This window comes from Marmota flaviventris, chromosome 12 (genome assembly GCF_047511675.1).
Source record: "Marmota flaviventris isolate mMarFla1 chromosome 12, mMarFla1.hap1, whole genome shotgun sequence".
NCBI lineage: Eukaryota > Metazoa > Chordata > Mammalia > Rodentia > Sciuridae > Marmota > Marmota flaviventris.
Window position 1 is genome coordinate 99,712,337 of NC_092509.1, and position 16,597 is coordinate 99,728,933.

Below are 16,597 nucleotides of genomic sequence, written 5' to 3' on the forward strand. Positions count from 1 at the left end.
GGTATCCTATAGAGCCCTTGTAAAGTAAATATAGAGAGATTGTGAGTGTTAATTTACCCTTGCCTTCAAGGGAGAGATTTTTTTTTTCACCTTTATGTAAGAGAAACAGTGATTGTGGTGGATAACAGGGCACAGCAACGATTCTCAAACTAGCACAGCCACATCTCCACATAGGACAGCAGCAGCAGCGGCGGGTAGGCATGCACCTCTGGAGGACTCAAGAATCACGCCTTTCTTTTCCTTCTTGCCTCTAAAGGCAAAAAAACATTGTTTTCTGGATGTAGTGTAATCAGAACAGAGCCCGGTGTGTAATCAGAACAGAGCCCGGTGTGGACCAGAAGCCCTGAATTTCCATCTTTCCTGTGTTACTTAAAAGCTGACATTAGAAAAGTGATTGAGCTTCTCCTAACTTCAGTTTCTTATCTGTAAGGTGAAATAATAAAATGCATTTCACAGGGTGGTTATAAGGATCAAACAAGATGCTGCTCTTGTTTCGCTATGATTTGTCCCCCCCACCAAAATTTATGTGTTGGAGACCTGGTCTCCTGTGTAATGGTGCCTGAGAAGTGGTGGAACTTGAAGAGGTGATTAGATTATGGGGTTCCAATGTCATGGGTGGGTAAATACTGTCCCTCAGGAGTCCTCCCTTTCATGGGACAGGGTCAGTCACCGTGAGCGTGGACTGTGTAGGACACCTGGCCCCTTCCCTTCCCTCCTCTCATCTGCACACACCTGCTCAGCACTGGGGCCCACGCTCCCACTGTCCATGTCCCACCATGGAAGCAGGCGGGTGCCACCTTCCGTGTTGTGACACTGCACGAGACGCTAGCCAGATGCAGCTGCCTGACCTTGAACTTCCCAGCCCCGGCCATGAGCTGAGTAAACATCCCTTCTTTAGAAATTACCCAGTTTCTCAATAAAGATTAAGTTGAGGTATAATTTTAAAAATTACCAATATCAAGTATTCTGTGAGAGCAGCATAATATGGATCAAAACATTTGGAATTGAATCTTGGTTTGGTCTGATTATCAATAAGACCCATAAGGTTCAGGTGTCCTCGGCATTTTTGCTGTTGCTATTGCCAAATGCTAACGATCGAACCAGAACGTGGACTGGAATATCTGTAGGATTTCAGCAAGACTGTCAGTCCACCAAAGCCAAGACGTGGGCTGCCAGTTTCCACCACTGATCCAAACCAACAGCGGCCCTCGCCTCACATCTATCGACAAGCAGGTGTTCTGTGCTGGGTACCCGCCTCCATCCTCTCCTTGGACCCTCAACTCGAACCCACGAAGCTGGAACTCCTCCGCCCAGCACCACGGACCCAGTGGAAGACACGTGTGTGGCCAAGGCAGAACACAGGCCACCAGCTCTCCAGAAGCCATGCTTGTTATCCCAGGCCTGAACCTGAAGGATGCTAATTAATGAGCAGCCTGTGTCCCTCGCTGCTGGGCTTCCTTTTTATTTCATACTCTCTCTTGACGTACCGCGACCTCCCCAGGGCCTCTTATTGCCTTTTCCACAGCTACCAGGGTGATCTTCTGCACCCGGTCACCCATGGCCCTGGGTCCCCAGGCCTTTGGTCCCTCCACCCTCTGAGTGTGTGTGGCACTTGCTCACCAGCTCCGACGCCTTCTCTCTCTGGAGAGTGGGAGATGCTGGGAGGGAGGATGCTATGGTGGTATCCTGCTGGACTGTGTGGGATGGTAGGGTTCCTTCACTTTCATTTTCTACTAGAAAGATGACTCTCAACTCTGGATTCACTTTTAGGATTGCCTGGAGATTAAAAAAAAAAAAAAAAATTCCATGGCCACACCCAAGTCCAGCGTATTGGAATCAGAATCTCTGGGCTCAGTGATCGAGTCTAGGTTTTGCTGAAACTCCCACAGGAGGAAGCCTGGACATAAGCAGCCCTTCTCTTCCTCCTTCCTGGGCTCTTGCCTGCAGAGGGTCTGCTGTTGTGCTCCTAGCCAGGCCTGGAGGGAAGCGATCTCTACTCTACCCACTTGGTCCTCAAGTGCTATCTGTTCTGGGAAGGAGGACCTGTTTAAGGCCGGACTCCTCAAAAATCCATTATGACTGCAACCATCGCCTCCTTCTCCAGTAGTTGTTTTCAATAATAAATTTGACATTTATATCTCTCTTTGCCTGACACCCCCACCACATCAATTGATCTAGAATTTGGGAGGGGAGAAATTTATTATCTCCCTCACATTCAACAGCAATCTCATGGGGTTCCCAGGCCATGAGAGGTACTCAATAAATATGTGTTGAAGAAATCCATTCCTTAGCCACTTCTCTCCATATCCATTCCCCACATTTCAGCCTCACTCTCTCCCGTCTCCTCTTCCACGGCTACAGATGGTATAAATGCTGCAGTCCTCGTGAAGACTGGAAAAGCAGGCAGACAGATGTGTTGTTCATAGCTCCCCAGCCAGGCATAACTAAACATTTACATTTATTACCAATTAGAGGGGAAACAGACTGTAGTTTTATGCACTGTATGTGGTTGGATATATTTCTTTTTGGGATCTCACTAAAAATTTCAAAATGTATCATTGGATCTCACTCTCTCACCAGCTCGAACCTCATTGAAAACACCATTTCAATAGAGGTCTACAAACGACGGCACAAATCTGCCTGTCATTCTCCCACCCAAGCACAGAATCCCGAGGAGGTGGAAAAACCATGACCCAGCCTCATCAAAAGATCAAAGGAAATCGCTGGCTGAGGTTAAGACAACCTGAGTTCCAGTCTCAGCATCTTCACCTGTAAAATCAGATGACTGCTAAGGAAAAAAATGAGATTTAAAGATTTATGTGTTGTACAAGGATTTCATCCCTTGGTTATTGACAATAGGAGCAATTTCAAAACAAGCTGACTGCCAACCACAGGGTAGAGACCCGGCTAATGCAGTATGGAAAAACCACAGGAGACCCACACATAAGCACTAAAGAAAATCATGGTCTTCCTACAAGGAGGTGCCACACCACACCCACTGTGGCGGGTGCAGTGGACAGCTAGCATGAACATGCAGAGAGAAATTAGCAAGTGCTGGTGAAGACTTGGAGAAATCAGCACCCCTTGTGCATCACTGTTGGGAATATCAAGGGTTAGAGTGTCTGTGGGAGGCAGTTGGGTGGTTCCTTAAAAAATTAAATGTAGAATTACCTTGTGGTCCTACAACTCCACTCTGGGAGTCTAATGCAGTTGAAAACAGGCACCCAAACAAGAACCTGTTCATAACAACAGTGTTCACCGTAGCCAAAAGGTAGAAACAGCCTCAGAGGACACTCATGGGTAAAGGACAAACAATGGGGCACACACATATGATGGACTTGTTTACAGCCATAAGAAGAATAAAGCAGTGATAGATGCTATAATGAAGGTGAGTCGCGAGAGGCCACATATTGTATGATTCCATTCTATCTGGAAGACAAAATCCAGGACAGAATACAGATCAGTGGTTTCTAGCTGCTGGTAGGAAGGGAAGATGAGGAGGAACAGCTCCATGGGTCTGGCATTACCCTGGAGTTACAGGAATGTATTGATGCTAGATAGAGGTCGCAGTTTTAGTGTCACTGAATTGTTCTCCTTAAATTGGTTGATTTTATATTCCATGAATTTCTCCTTACATTATTTTTTCAAATCATGACTTTTAAAGGATATCTATTTTTGTGGGAATATTCACACCATGGTAAAAAAACCTGAACATACAGTATAATGCCAATCTGTAAGATTAAGACGTATGTGACACACATATGCACACACAGACCTATAGGCTTATATGTGTGCATATATATATTCACCCTCCTTCCCTGAAACTAAACTGAACAGAAGTTTAGAACTCTATTATTTGTATTAGAGATCCTTTCATTTTTTGGACTCCTTAAAGTGAGCACATTAATTTTATGATTTGAGTGGAAAACAATGTTGTTGAATAAGAACTGGGTTATGTTAGCGCTGCGATTCTAGGACTCTAAATATGCTACGTTTTCTGAAATACCAATGAGATGTTGGACAAGGACAGATAAGTCTCTAGGGTGGGCACCCAGGAATTAATGACATAAGGCTGGCCGGCAGTGTCAGCCCAGAGACATCTAGAATACCAAGAGCTACACAGGCAATCTGTATGTATAACCTTAACTCTCATCACTTCATCCACAGCAGAACCACCCGAAGAGCAGACACACCCACTGCCAAGCTCCATGGCTCCCTCTCTTTGGTGCCTCCATTAAGAAGGGCGCTCCTGGGCAGTACTCATGGCTCTCAGGCTGACTTTTCCATATTATGTGCATCTCAAAAAAAAAATAATAATAATGAATACTTCTGTTCTACTCAGCCACCCTAGCTGAATTCCTGCTGGTTAAAACAAATTGATTTGGCTGGTTTTTCCCTGTTCTTCCGTTTTTCAAAAATAACATTCTTCATTGGTCTATTCCTAAAATGATTAGCTCTTGTTTGGCTTGTGGGACCTGAAGGTTTTGCTCTCCTTGATTCTCCCTGTTTCTTTCTCTCCCTACCACTCAGCACCACTGTGACTCACTAGAACACCGAGAGTGAAAAAGGAGAGTTCGATTTCATGTTCCCAGAGACTGAGCATTGTACTCCATAGCCACAAATGTTTTTAAAATCTGACTTTTTGTTTTCATGTTTGCCATTCAATCATCTGAATAGATCCTAAAAGGGACTATTGAAGTATTGAGAGCAGGTTTATTTCTGCTGGTAGAAAATTCCTGTACATGGAAGGAGTTTGTTCCTAGACCAAGGAGAAGTTAAAGCCTCATTGTTTTCAATTGGGAAAAGATTCATGAAGGAAACACACTCAGATGCTGTTTCAGAAAAACTGAGTCAAGTTGCAGAGGCACGAGGTCATTCAGAGAGGAAGAAGATGTGGAAGGTTGAGAGCCGGAGGACATGGCTATAGCCAAGACCTTGGCTCTTCCCATACCCAGGAAAGAGAGGTTCCAGGAAACTCCGTGGACAGGGTGCAGGCTAACTGCTGAGAGCATGATCTGAACTGAGCACAGGTTCAACTGAGACAGAGGAGTTGACGTCCTCCATCATGGCCCAAGGCACATAGCTCTGGTGTCTATCTAGAGGAAAATGGAGATAATATCAAAGGAACTCACTTGTATGTTAACTTTCCAGATACCAAACTCAAATGAATAAACTTACAGACTCCGCCACGGTCCCACCTCTAATAAGCTTTGCATGGGGCAACAGTGTGTGCCCTCTAAACGTCTGAGTGTGCATGTTTGTCCTGAAAGCTGGGAGTCATTGCTGCCGGAGATTTTAGCAGAGGCTGCATCCCTATCTAAGCCCTCCCTTGGGCGACTTCTTTTTGTTGAATTGTAAAGCTCTGAGCCCTCAATTGATAACCTGACACAGTGATTACTGTTTTTCTGCCCCTTTCTTGGAACCGACACTAATCCAGCTCCAGGGAAAATAAACAGCACTGGGATTAAAGAACAAAAGACACCCCTTCCCCCACCTTGACCTAGATGTCCCAGGAGGTCAGCAGATATCCAGGGGATGCTACCCTGCTCTAGCTAGCAGAGCAACGCCCTGTGTGACTTGCCTGGCCCCTCTTGGCTCTCACCCCTCTGGGCTCTCTCCGTAGATTCCATGAACTAGGACAGTGCTTCATGTTGTCTACATTAAACCACACTTTCCTGACTCCGGCTTCAGGTCATCAAAACAAAACAAAACCCCTCTGGATCCAACACATGGGGCTCAATTAGTGGCTCCATCTGCAAGTTGAGTTTATCAAGAGGAAGCTCTAATACATCCTAGCTTGATATCCCCTCCCAGCCTCATTTCCATGCCCAGGTTTTTGAATCTGAACGTTAGGAATGTCACATTCTGTGCTTTAAGCAACGTGAGGCTCAGTCTGCGTTGTCACTTACAGCAGCACACATGTGCTTCCTCTCCTGCTGTGGTACTCAGCCTCCATGTGACATCTAGAAACTCACGATTCAGATGGGGAGATGGGAAGCAGTGTCAGGTGTCACAGGTCTGAGTAGCCGTCACCTTGCCTTAACACACCCCAAGCTTCCCAGGGTTTCTAGATGATCTTAACAGTGACAGGATGTATTCCTCCCATGGTGCTGTCTCTACATCTTAAAGAATTAATTGAACATAAAGAACAAGAGAGATATGAGAGGCTGTCCTCAAAAGTGTCTCGATCCTAGAAAGTGGAGGGGCCGCCCGTCCTGTGGTGCCCTGCGCCCACTCACACAGAGCAGTCAGGATGAGTTTATGTGGAACCAGACACTTGCTCCCCCATGTCCCTTGTGACTAGGAGAGAGGACTGGTTGGAATCAGAACATCATCACTGGAAGAAACAGCAGCTGTCACACCCAGCGTGACTGGAGAAAAATGATTAACACCATGAGGTCACCAAGGCGGTGACAGAGAATCAGTTCAGTCAACGGTCCAAAAGGCAATTGTTGGTGGCACGGTTGCTCTGAGAGGGGACACAGGGAGCCAGATCAGTTCCAGAGGTCAACACTGGGGAGAATAAGGGAGAGAAACAGCTCCGGATAGTTCTGCCCAGCAACATCTTTTTGGCTTGGCCCATTTCTGATGTGCTGGGTCCAACATAGCTACTGATAATTTTTTATATCAGAGGTGATGGTGAGAGCCAGAGTGTCTAGGCAATGGCAGCAGGCAGTCAGCTCTCTGCCGGCCCAGTGCAGTCAGCCAGTGTTGTCCCAGCACCGTAGGGTGTCCTAGAGCTGAGACTGGGAAGAAGTGACATTGTCGGAGCTCCTGAGGTCATGGAGCTGATTAGGTTGGTTAACATTGGCCAGCTCTGGAAGATCTATTCCTCCTCTTCCTTCCCCATTGTTAGGTTGGTTTGAGGTGGCTAAGGGAACAAAGCACCAGGCAATCCTCATTCGAAAGAACCACCAATCTGGTGCCGACAGAACCACCTGTCAATCAGTGGGGTCTTCTGACCAATCCTGGAGCTCAGCAAGCTCCCCCAACCTTGTCCCTGTAGGACAAGGGACTCTAAAAACCTCCCTTTCCTGTCTTAAACCCTCCCTTCCTTCCCTAAGCCCAATAAAAATTCCAATCTGGCTGAGCCTACAGGCAACTCCGCTCCATTGGTCTGGAGGGTCTCGCTCGGGAGCGAAGCTCAATAAAGCCTTGTTCAGCCGCCTTTGAATTTGCCTCCTTTTGGTCACCGGGGCCTGACCTTACACCCATCAACAGAATGAAAAAGGAGCCTGATCCTGGAGTAGAACTTTCCAGAAACACTCTAAAAGGCACAGATAGAAATGGTTGCCATAGCTGGCTGCCTTTGCACCAAGCTCTGAAGCTGGAGGCTTCGGGACCCTTCCCCCAGGTCCTCTCCTCTCAGATCTTCACACACCCTGGTTCTTTCTGTTCATTAGCGCCCCCACTCTCCACTGCTCTAAGTCTGTCTTTGGATTTGAGCTTCATTATAATCTTATATCTTTTGACTTCCATGTTTTAATCCCTTCCCTCCAGAGCTATGAGCTTCTCTTGGTATTCTAACCAGTTATTTCCTTCTGTCTTCTCTTTCTCGTCTACCTTATTTTTGGACCCTTAACCATTTGAAACTTTAAACCCAAATTTTAATTTTTTCTAATTGTTTTTAGCCATCTGTGGCTCATTTTAAAGCTTTCTGGCCTTTTACTTGACTTTCTTGTCTATATGTTAGATCTGTTTATGAAATTCCCTTTGATCTTGTTTTTCCGTTGCTGTGGTAAGTTTCACCTCACTGTTTACTATGTCCTACGGTGACTAGCAGCCTGGGTTCGCCAACCACATGGAGGTAACCATCACCCAGAGGGACAGGAGGGGCTTCTTACTCCCAGTGGCCCCTCTGTATGTCATTTGCATTTCCCTCAACAGATTTCCTAGCTTGGTGGAAGAGGATTTTGAAAAGAATGTTGCCCCTGGAGACTGGAGAGACTTATGGGCAGAATCTCCCAAGAGCCCAGATCCCACCCTTCAGAGAGTAGTTTTGCCTGGCTGAGCCTTTGCTATTTCCCGCAGTCTGCCCTGGGTAGGGCAGGGATAGAACAGAGTCCTCCCCGGCAGTGCTTTTGGCCTTGACCTTGGAAAGGAGCCAGGTAGGCTGAGTGGAGGGAACAGAGACCAGACTCTGTGATCACATCTGTTTGCTCCTCACTGAGCAGCTTCTCTGCTCTTTCTGGGGAGGACCACAGGAGAGCCCAGGCGGATGTGGATGCCACATCTCACCTTTTTCCTTCCTCGTGAGAACAAGGAGAAGCTGTCTGTAGTGGAGGCCTTCGTGGACAGGGCTTCCAGTTGGGGCAGAGAGACCACTGCCAGGTGGGTATCTCAAACCGCCAGGCCTGAACCTGGCCACAGAGGCCGGTGAGAGGCACCATCTGTGGTTCCCTTCACTTCCTGACCTGGCTGCTGCCTGACCCTCACTGCCTCCCATCTCAGCAAGTCCATGGTACAGAGGAGTGTGGCTCAGGGTGGACAGGTCTAACTCTTGAGCACTCGAGGACAGTCAGGGTGATGACATTCCTTGTCACGTGCACAGTAGCTCATCTTACCAGTGGCAGCTGGGCGGAAGTGACCCTTCCCACTGGAGGGCCACCATGGTCTTCAGAGGTTGACAACTGCAGCGTCCACGTGGAATTCTCTCTAGCAGCAGCCAGCAGGGTTTGAGCATCCTTTATACGCAGATCTTGGCGTTGGGGGCCAAGGAAGCCACACGTGTGTGTTTTAGTCTTTGCCTCTGGGACTTTACAATGTGGTTGACACACACACAAAAATATGCATATAGTAGTAATCTTGAGGCTCCTCTTCTCCACAGAGCCCTCTCTGCCTTCCTCCTTGGTCTCCCTAAAGAGCAGCTCATCCTCAGGTCGTTTCAAGGTCATTTCCTAGTGGGAATCTGCCTTTCCTGGGTTAGCTTAACCTCTACTGGATCTCACGGAAGCCCTTTCTGAACTTGGCCTTTGGATTTTGCATTTCACTGTTATTCTGTTTTCTTCATTACACAGTAAGCTATTGGAGAAAAGAGCCTAGTGCCCAGTTCTAGTGCACACAGGAGAGAGAAATGCTCAACAAATATTTTAATGAATGCATCACTTAATTAACAACAGAGAGATCATATGTTACGTGCTAAAAGCATAGAAGAAATGGCAAATTCTGGAGCTGTTTAGAAGGGAGTGGGGGAGCGGCTCATGAAGAAGGCCCTGGGGAAATAACGTGTGATCTGGCCATTTTTGTGACTCTTGGGCACCTGCTTCACACACATTCACTTCTCACTAGTGCCGTGTTAAACAGAGAGGGGGAGATGTTGAGAGCCACAGCCGAAGGGGCCCCAGCAAACTTCCAGCTGCCAGCAATCCAGCTGCCGGCTGATGATTGGCTCACAGCGGCCCCAGCAACATCTAGCTGATTGGCTCCTCTGCGGTGATGCTCATTGGACTGTTTCCCTGCCCTTTCAGACCACAGAGCTGCTCATTGGGGGACTTTTTTGGCTCTGCCCACGTGACCCAGCCAATCGGCCTCAAGAGCAGGAGGATTGTGGGAGGTGGGGAGAAGCTTGTGGGGGGAGAGAGAGGCTTGTAAAAAAGCCGGTGGTGGCAGTTGAGGCTCTGAGGATTTTTCCTGAGGAGCTGTTTTGTTTGGTGTGTGGTTCTAAAAATAAAGTTAGTTTCTTTTGACAAGTGGCTCCTGATTGTGCCCAGCCAGACTGCGGCAGTGTGGGGTCCTCGATGACAGGGAAGCTGATGAGGATTTATAAACACTCCTCTGAAAGATTCTCAACGAGCTCACCAAGGCCACTTCTCTGCGTGTGCATGTGTGCGTGTGACAGTGGCAGCCAGGCCAGATGACCTTGTTCAGCCAGTCTCCATCACTGCCACTTCCTAAAAGCCACTGCAGGTAGCCACCTGTGAGTGATAGAAAGGACCTAATTACCACACCCTCCAGCCCGTGTTCTGGTGGGGAGCCAGGGCATTCATAAAGAATTATGAAGAGAAATATCTCTGAGCGTAAGTGACGCACTTGGAGAAACCTTCACAAACATCACAGCCCAAAAGGGGCACAAGAATAAAAACCAACCAGGGACGGCTCACTCAGACTGCGCAAGTAGATCTCGTGGAAGGGAGAGAGATAGCTGAGGCAGGAGGGCCCTGTAAGCCACGTTGCTGTTTTATGTGTATTTCTTTGATCGTCAGCCACATTGCCAGGTTCCAGAAGGCATGGCCTAAAGCTCCGACACCATGCAGCTGCCATGGCCCTAGGTATTGGTCTGTAGCAGGTGCAACTGTGGTTTGGAGGTTGAATATCCCCTAGAGGCCCAGGTGATCAAGGCTTGGTCCTCAGGGTGGCACTATTGGGAGGTAACAGAATATTCATGAAGAGGGACACTGTGGAAGGTACTTAGGTCATTGGTGGCATGACCTTGAAGTGGACTGTGGGACACCAGACCCCTTCCTCTGACTCTCTGGCTCCTTGGCCATATAGGGAGTAGTTTTCTCTACCACTTGCTCCCTGCTATTGCCATCTGGTACCCCCACCAGAGGCCTAAAAGCAATGAGTCTGCTTGTGATCATGGACTAGAATCTCTAAAGTTATGAGTCAAAATAACCACTTTTTTATAAGTTTATTTTCTCAGCTGTTTTGTTATAGTGATGGAAAACTGACTAATAGATGCACAATACCTGTTGCTTACTGCTAAAGAGAAGCCCATCTGTAAATATACCACATTAAAGAGGACACAGTGAGCTGGGCACGGTGGCACATGCCTGTAATCCCAGCGGCTCAGAAGGCTGATACAGGAGGATCTCAAGTTCAAAGCCAGCCTCAGTAATGGGTAAGGTGCTAAGCAACTCAGTAAGACTCTGTCTCTAAATAAAATACAAAATAGGGCTGGGGATGTGGCTCAGTGGTTGAGTGCCCCTGAGTTCAATCCCCAGTACCAAAAGAAAAAGAGGACACAGTGAGGGCATCAGGTAGGGCTCATGCTGAATAGGACCCTGGGCACCGTCCTAAGCAAGAGGACTTCTTTGTTGTTGGTTTTGTAGGGCTGAGGAAGGAATTCAGGGCTTTCTATATGCCAGGCTGTCGGTCTATCACTGAGCTACACCCTCAGCTTTCAGACATGGTTTTTGAAGAAGATTGGAGAGGGTGGTTCTGTGGTAGCAAGTTGTTGTACTAGGTGTAGAGAAGTGAGGGTGTGTGGGTGCTTGGGTAGGGGCTTGTGGTCAGAAATGGTAGGTAAGGGGATTCTGCAGAGGGGTGGTGAGTGAGAAGATCGCTGCCAGTGGACAAGAGCGATGAACATCGGGAATGACTGCCCACCGTTGGAGGTGCTGCCTATATCAGGGGTCACGGAACATATTCCACGCAGTTTGTGGGCTAAGGCTCAGGCCGAGGTTTATGAGCTTGTGTGTAACAGCGGAGAGGTGGAGAGGTCTCGCTTGGCGGAGTTCACCACCGGCCCACTAACTGAACTCTGAGACCTCGCCGGGGCTTTCTGCTCTGCAAGGAGCTGGCAGGCAGAGCGGTGACTCCCACACAGCCCACCCACCAGCCAGGGCTCTGCAGCGGCAGAGGCATCGACAGGCCCCATCTCCATGAAGGGGCTCTTAGGAAAAGAAGCTTCTTCAGGTGACTGGAAAGGCCCGTGCCCTGCTTGCACGGCGCTTGGAGAAGACCATGTGCCTGTGGAATCCAGACTGGACAGCGGGCAGCTGACAGGGAGGCTGGCCAAGTGCTGCCACAGCCACCAGGGAGGGAGGGGGCAGCTGGCCTCCAGTGAGGAGGGGACAAACAACTAGAGGAATGTTTTCGATTCCACTTTGATGTGGTGACACTGAGGAAAGAGGACAGAGCTTGGGGGCAAAGGCAGTCCCACCAGACCAGTCCCCCGACGGGACCTTCCGGAAGCCCTTCAGCGGAAGGACCCTAGGCCAGCCTGATGCGAGGCTCCACCTCCAACCACTGGACCTTGGGAGAAAGCGTCCTCTGCTACCTTAGGCTGCTGTCTTAGTGGCCACGCTTGGCCTGTGATTTACACCAGCTCTTGATGAGAAGGCACGTGGTGGAGGTGTGGATAACGAGAGGCTGAATTACACCATCCATGGCAACCAGGCCTGACTCGTCCCCTGCGCCACACTCTGCAGAGCGTTTTCCATGCATTATTTAACTTGATCCTTAACAAAACCACTGAGGTAAATAAGATTATTTCTTTCATATTTTATAAATGAAGAAAAGGAGATTCGGAGCCTTGTCCTCAGGCCACAAGGGGAGTAAGTGGCAGAGCCAGGACTCAGTTCTCAGCTACATGGGAACGTCGAGGGTCCACCCACTTATCACCGACTCTTTGTCCTTGGTGTATGGACCGTAGCGTTGGACTTTACCATTATACTGTTATTGTCCAGTCATGACTATACTGTCATGATCACTTGTTCTGCACCAGATTTAGGGTGAGGTGCTGGGGGTGCAGCCTTGAGAGCAGCGTGGTTCTACCAGGAGGGACTGGGTCTTGGGAGGGAACGGCAACCCGAAGGCAAACACACATTTACAACTCAGCATGCCCTGTCCTGTCTCTGAAGCTCACTCTAGGAGAGCCAAAGCACCCAGGGTGTCCAGGGTCGACTCTGTCTGGTGCTGGCACCATCTCATTCCAATCACAGATCCCTGACCCTTGAAGGACTCCCTTCTTGGTCATGGTTGCCTGACCTCAGGCCACAACAGCCTCCTTTCCTCAGAACCCTAACGTGCCCTCTTTTGCCACCAGCAAGGTGACTTCCTGTTCATCTTCTCTTCAATCCTTCCTGGGCACCTCGTGCTCGTCACGCGGCCTCTGTAAAAGGCGCTGTGCTAAGTGCACAGCAGTTTGATCAGGTGAGGACCACGGGCAACGTTGGCTGTTCATTTGTGGCACTAGATCTGAGCATGGTAGGAAATCAATAAACATTTGTTTGATTGATTAAGGTGCCCGGATGGAGCCTCCCCATGGTTGGGAGGTACCAAAATGAATCTCCTGAAAGTACTTCCGCAAAACCAGAGAGTGAATTGCAGAGCATCTGCGGGGCTCGTCTGGTGCTCCTCAGGTTGATAAATGGAGTCCGAGGCCCACCTTTGATGCCTTCGGGCCGCAGGGCCAGGGGCTTCAACAACCGCCTTCCAAATGTAAAAGTTCACTTTTGCTGGGGAGAATCAAAGACTCTGACTCTTTCAAGTAGTTTTGTGAAACAGATCTCAATCCAGCAGGGAAGATGCTAAGAAGCAATTAAAAAAAGAAAAATGTATTGTTGTTATTTTTACCTGCATCCTGTTCCTGGCTGTGCTGCTGCCTTCTGAAGGGGCCTTGGCACACACACTGCCTCCAAGTGCCAGTTCTCCCATCTGTAAAATAATCCCCGTCCTTGATCCTCCGCTCGCAGGGGTGCTGGGAAGCCTGGGGAGGTAGTGTCTGTGCTGTGCGTGCAGCTTCCTGGACAGAGGCGCTAGATAAATAAAGGCAATCACTGCTATTTAGAGGGTGCACAGTGGTTCAGAAGTGCTTTGTGCCCTGTCCCCTTTCTTCGTGTCTCCTCGCCCGAACGTCTCACCTCTGCTGCTACCCAGAAGCACAGTGGTTCTGATCTGCCTGTAGAGGGACTAATTGAACAGAACCCTGTTAGATCCCACCAAGTTGGCCCAGGCTACCTGTCTTCTGGGGCTTTTGAGAGCTCCTCTCTTTGTTGAGAAAGGGAGAGAGAGACATTGCCAGGAATGGCAACTCGCTGGCTCCTTCATTAAGGCAGCTTTTCCCCAAAGGGTCTCCTTACCCCTTAAGCCATCTCCTCCTCTGAAACTCACTTCACACTGTGGCGGCTGGATGCAGGGACGCTCTTGCTCGGTTGCCTTGGCAACAACTTGTGTTTGTTGTCAGCAAAGTTTACTGTTCCGTTGTCATTGTCCCCCCCCCTCTGTCTCGTGGTTCAGAGTGGTGGATAAACTCTAGGAGGAGGGGAAACAAAGGAAACCCCCCAGGGAGTGACAGGAGGAGAGGTAAGAGCCAGCACAGAAGCCTCCAGAAAGGCACCGTTGGGTCTTTGGAGCCTGTGGAGCAGTTACACATTGAAAAAAAAAAAAAAAAAGCTGCTAAAACCAGGAAGCAATTTTTCTATAAAGATGCAAAGTCAGGTCAGTAGAGACCTTGGCACGACAGGCCTCGCCCCTTGAGAATCACAAGAACAAGGACTTGGCCAGCCACGCTGAACACCTCCTCAGGGTAGATTAAGGCCACCTTGGGTATATTCTCCTCACCCGCAGTGGATTAGGTGTTATGGGTCCACTGACCCTTCCTGCGGGCTTTGCAGAGAGCTAGGCCTGGCCTTCACAGTGCAATCTGGCAGAACCGTCCCTCACGTTCCATAGGAGCACAGGCTATTCAAATGGTTTTGGTTAGCACATTCGCTTGGGATTTGTTCTTATTTTGTTTGTAATTTTTCTTCCCTTGGAGGACTTGGCATAGCTGAGCCAGAGAAGACGATTCCAAGACTTGTGAGTCTGAGAAACACAGCATTCTGGCCTCTTTCAGCTTCTGAGCTTTGACGCCTACATAGGTAAGTGACTTAAGTCGCCAAGTACGACTCTTACATTACAACGGGAGCAAGTGGCTTTATTGGGGACAAATTAGTTTGAATATCAACTGTAGGTTTAAAAGGCTACAGTTTTAGTGTTTCTTATTCATTTGTTCACCAAACCCTTATTGGGTTCTGATTATTTGCTAGCTACTATACTGGGCACCAGGGGTACAGGGATGAAGAAAACACTAGAACACCTCTGCCTTCCTAGTCGCTGTGCTCTCTCTCGGTCCCATAATCACTATTGGTGTTCACATAAGAGCTTCTGATAGTAGCAGAAACTAGATGGAGGACACAGAGTCATTGCACCCAAATTTTCCATACATATCACAACCTTAGGGTAAAAGGAGCCTTTAGAAGCCATCATTGGTTAAGAATGCCTGCTTCAATTTCTCGCTTCTTATCTAGCAGCAATTCGACTTCCAGAACATTCTCCAGATCTATTCACCCCCACAGCTCACCTGCCTCACACTAGTGTCTCCGAGCTGGTCTCTCTACTTCCATTCTTTTCCTCCTCCATAATCCATTCTCCACCCAGCTGACAGAGTGATCTTTTAAAAATGCAAATCAGATGATGTCTTCGCTGCTTAACGCCCTCCAAAGACTCCTCTGCACTTAGATTAAAACTTTAACTCTCACCCTCCCCACTAAATCCCCAACACGCTTAGCCACCCGCTCCTTGACCTCACCTCCTCCGCTGTGCCGAATGGAATTGTTTGGTTGCTTACTTCTATTATAGCCCCAACTACCATGCACCAAAATGCCGCAGTCTGGCTGGGCACAAATCACGAGCCACTGAAGCAGGAACAAACTTTATTTCTGAACTCCACCAGCACACTCCACACATGCTCCCCGGGAACTCTCCCGAACACCACGCGGCTCCTCCAGGAACCACCAACCGGAAAATCCCTCCTCCGGCACTTCCCCAACCAATGAGAACTCTTCAGGAATCCCCGCGAGAGCTCAACCGGAACTCAACGGGAACTCAAGAGTCATCATCTTAATGGCATGCTGGCATCACCTCTCAACCACTACTTCTGGCAAAAATGCCATGCGTCATCCCGACTCGGCTGTGGTCCTCAACACCAAAACACATAGAGAAAACTAACCTCTAGGAGCTGGGTGCAACACCCTGGGTTCAATTCCTAGCACTAACAAAAGAGGAGAAAAATAAGAGAAAAAAAATTTCTTCTAAAATTAAATTCCTTCCCAGCCATTACTTTGTCTGATTTGTTAATTTTTACTTATAAAAGTGACTTACAAAGTAGATGATCATAATGGTTGTTGAATTTCTAAAACTCTACATTTCATACTATTACCAGTGCCCTAGGCCAAAAGCCTGTCTCTCAGGGTTCCAACAAAGCAGGCCTAGCCACTTTCCCCCAAAACCAAACAGAGAGGTAATGGTGAAGAGCAGGAAAGCAACTTTAATTGCTTGTGGCCCTATCAGAAGCCAACTCGAGATCAAGACTCTCAGCCCTGTCTGCAGGGTGCCCACACGTGCTGTGGGTTTTACTAAAGAAAACTCAGGTCAGCTGTGAGAGGTACGCGGGGTCAGACTGTGGTCTGGAGGATCATTACCCAGTTCTGGAACTGTGAGGTGGCTCTGGGGAAGTGCTTGTCTCCTGAGAGGGCAATCTTCATTTGTTTCACAGGATGCAGGATCTATCAGTCCTGTGATCACGGGAAGGGACAATTGGTTCCTAGGACATGAGTGTTCCTGTTGGATGGGGGGCGAGGGTGGGGCCCTCATCAGGGGGGTGACGGGCCTGCAGGTAGCCTCTGTTCCAGAAAGGTGTTGGGCAATGACTGGAGACTTCCAGCTGCCCCTCCAGGGGTCTGAGACAAGGTGCCCTAAATATTCCTGCAAATCTTAACTTAGCCATGAAGGGGGACAAGATAGATTAGGTAAATTGGGGGCAATAAACCTGCATTTACTAATTCTTACATGACCACTCCTTAAGGATTAACATGTCTGTGTACAGAACTGA

At 48.5% G+C, this 16,597-nt stretch overlaps 1 long non-coding RNA gene across 1 annotated transcript in view; it reads left to right on the plus strand.

Moving 5' to 3' along the window:
- LOC114092453 (uncharacterized) overlaps window positions 1–15,580 on the plus strand; it is a 220,604-nt gene extending 205,024 nt beyond the window's left edge. The window contains exons 3-4 of the long non-coding RNA XR_003582726.2: window positions 14,483–14,585; window positions 15,440–15,580. This is a non-coding gene — a long non-coding RNA (uncharacterized lncRNA). The remainder of the gene's footprint in view (window positions 1–14,482; window positions 14,586–15,439) is intronic.
- The last annotated feature ends 1,017 nt before the right edge of the window (window positions 15,581–16,597 follow it).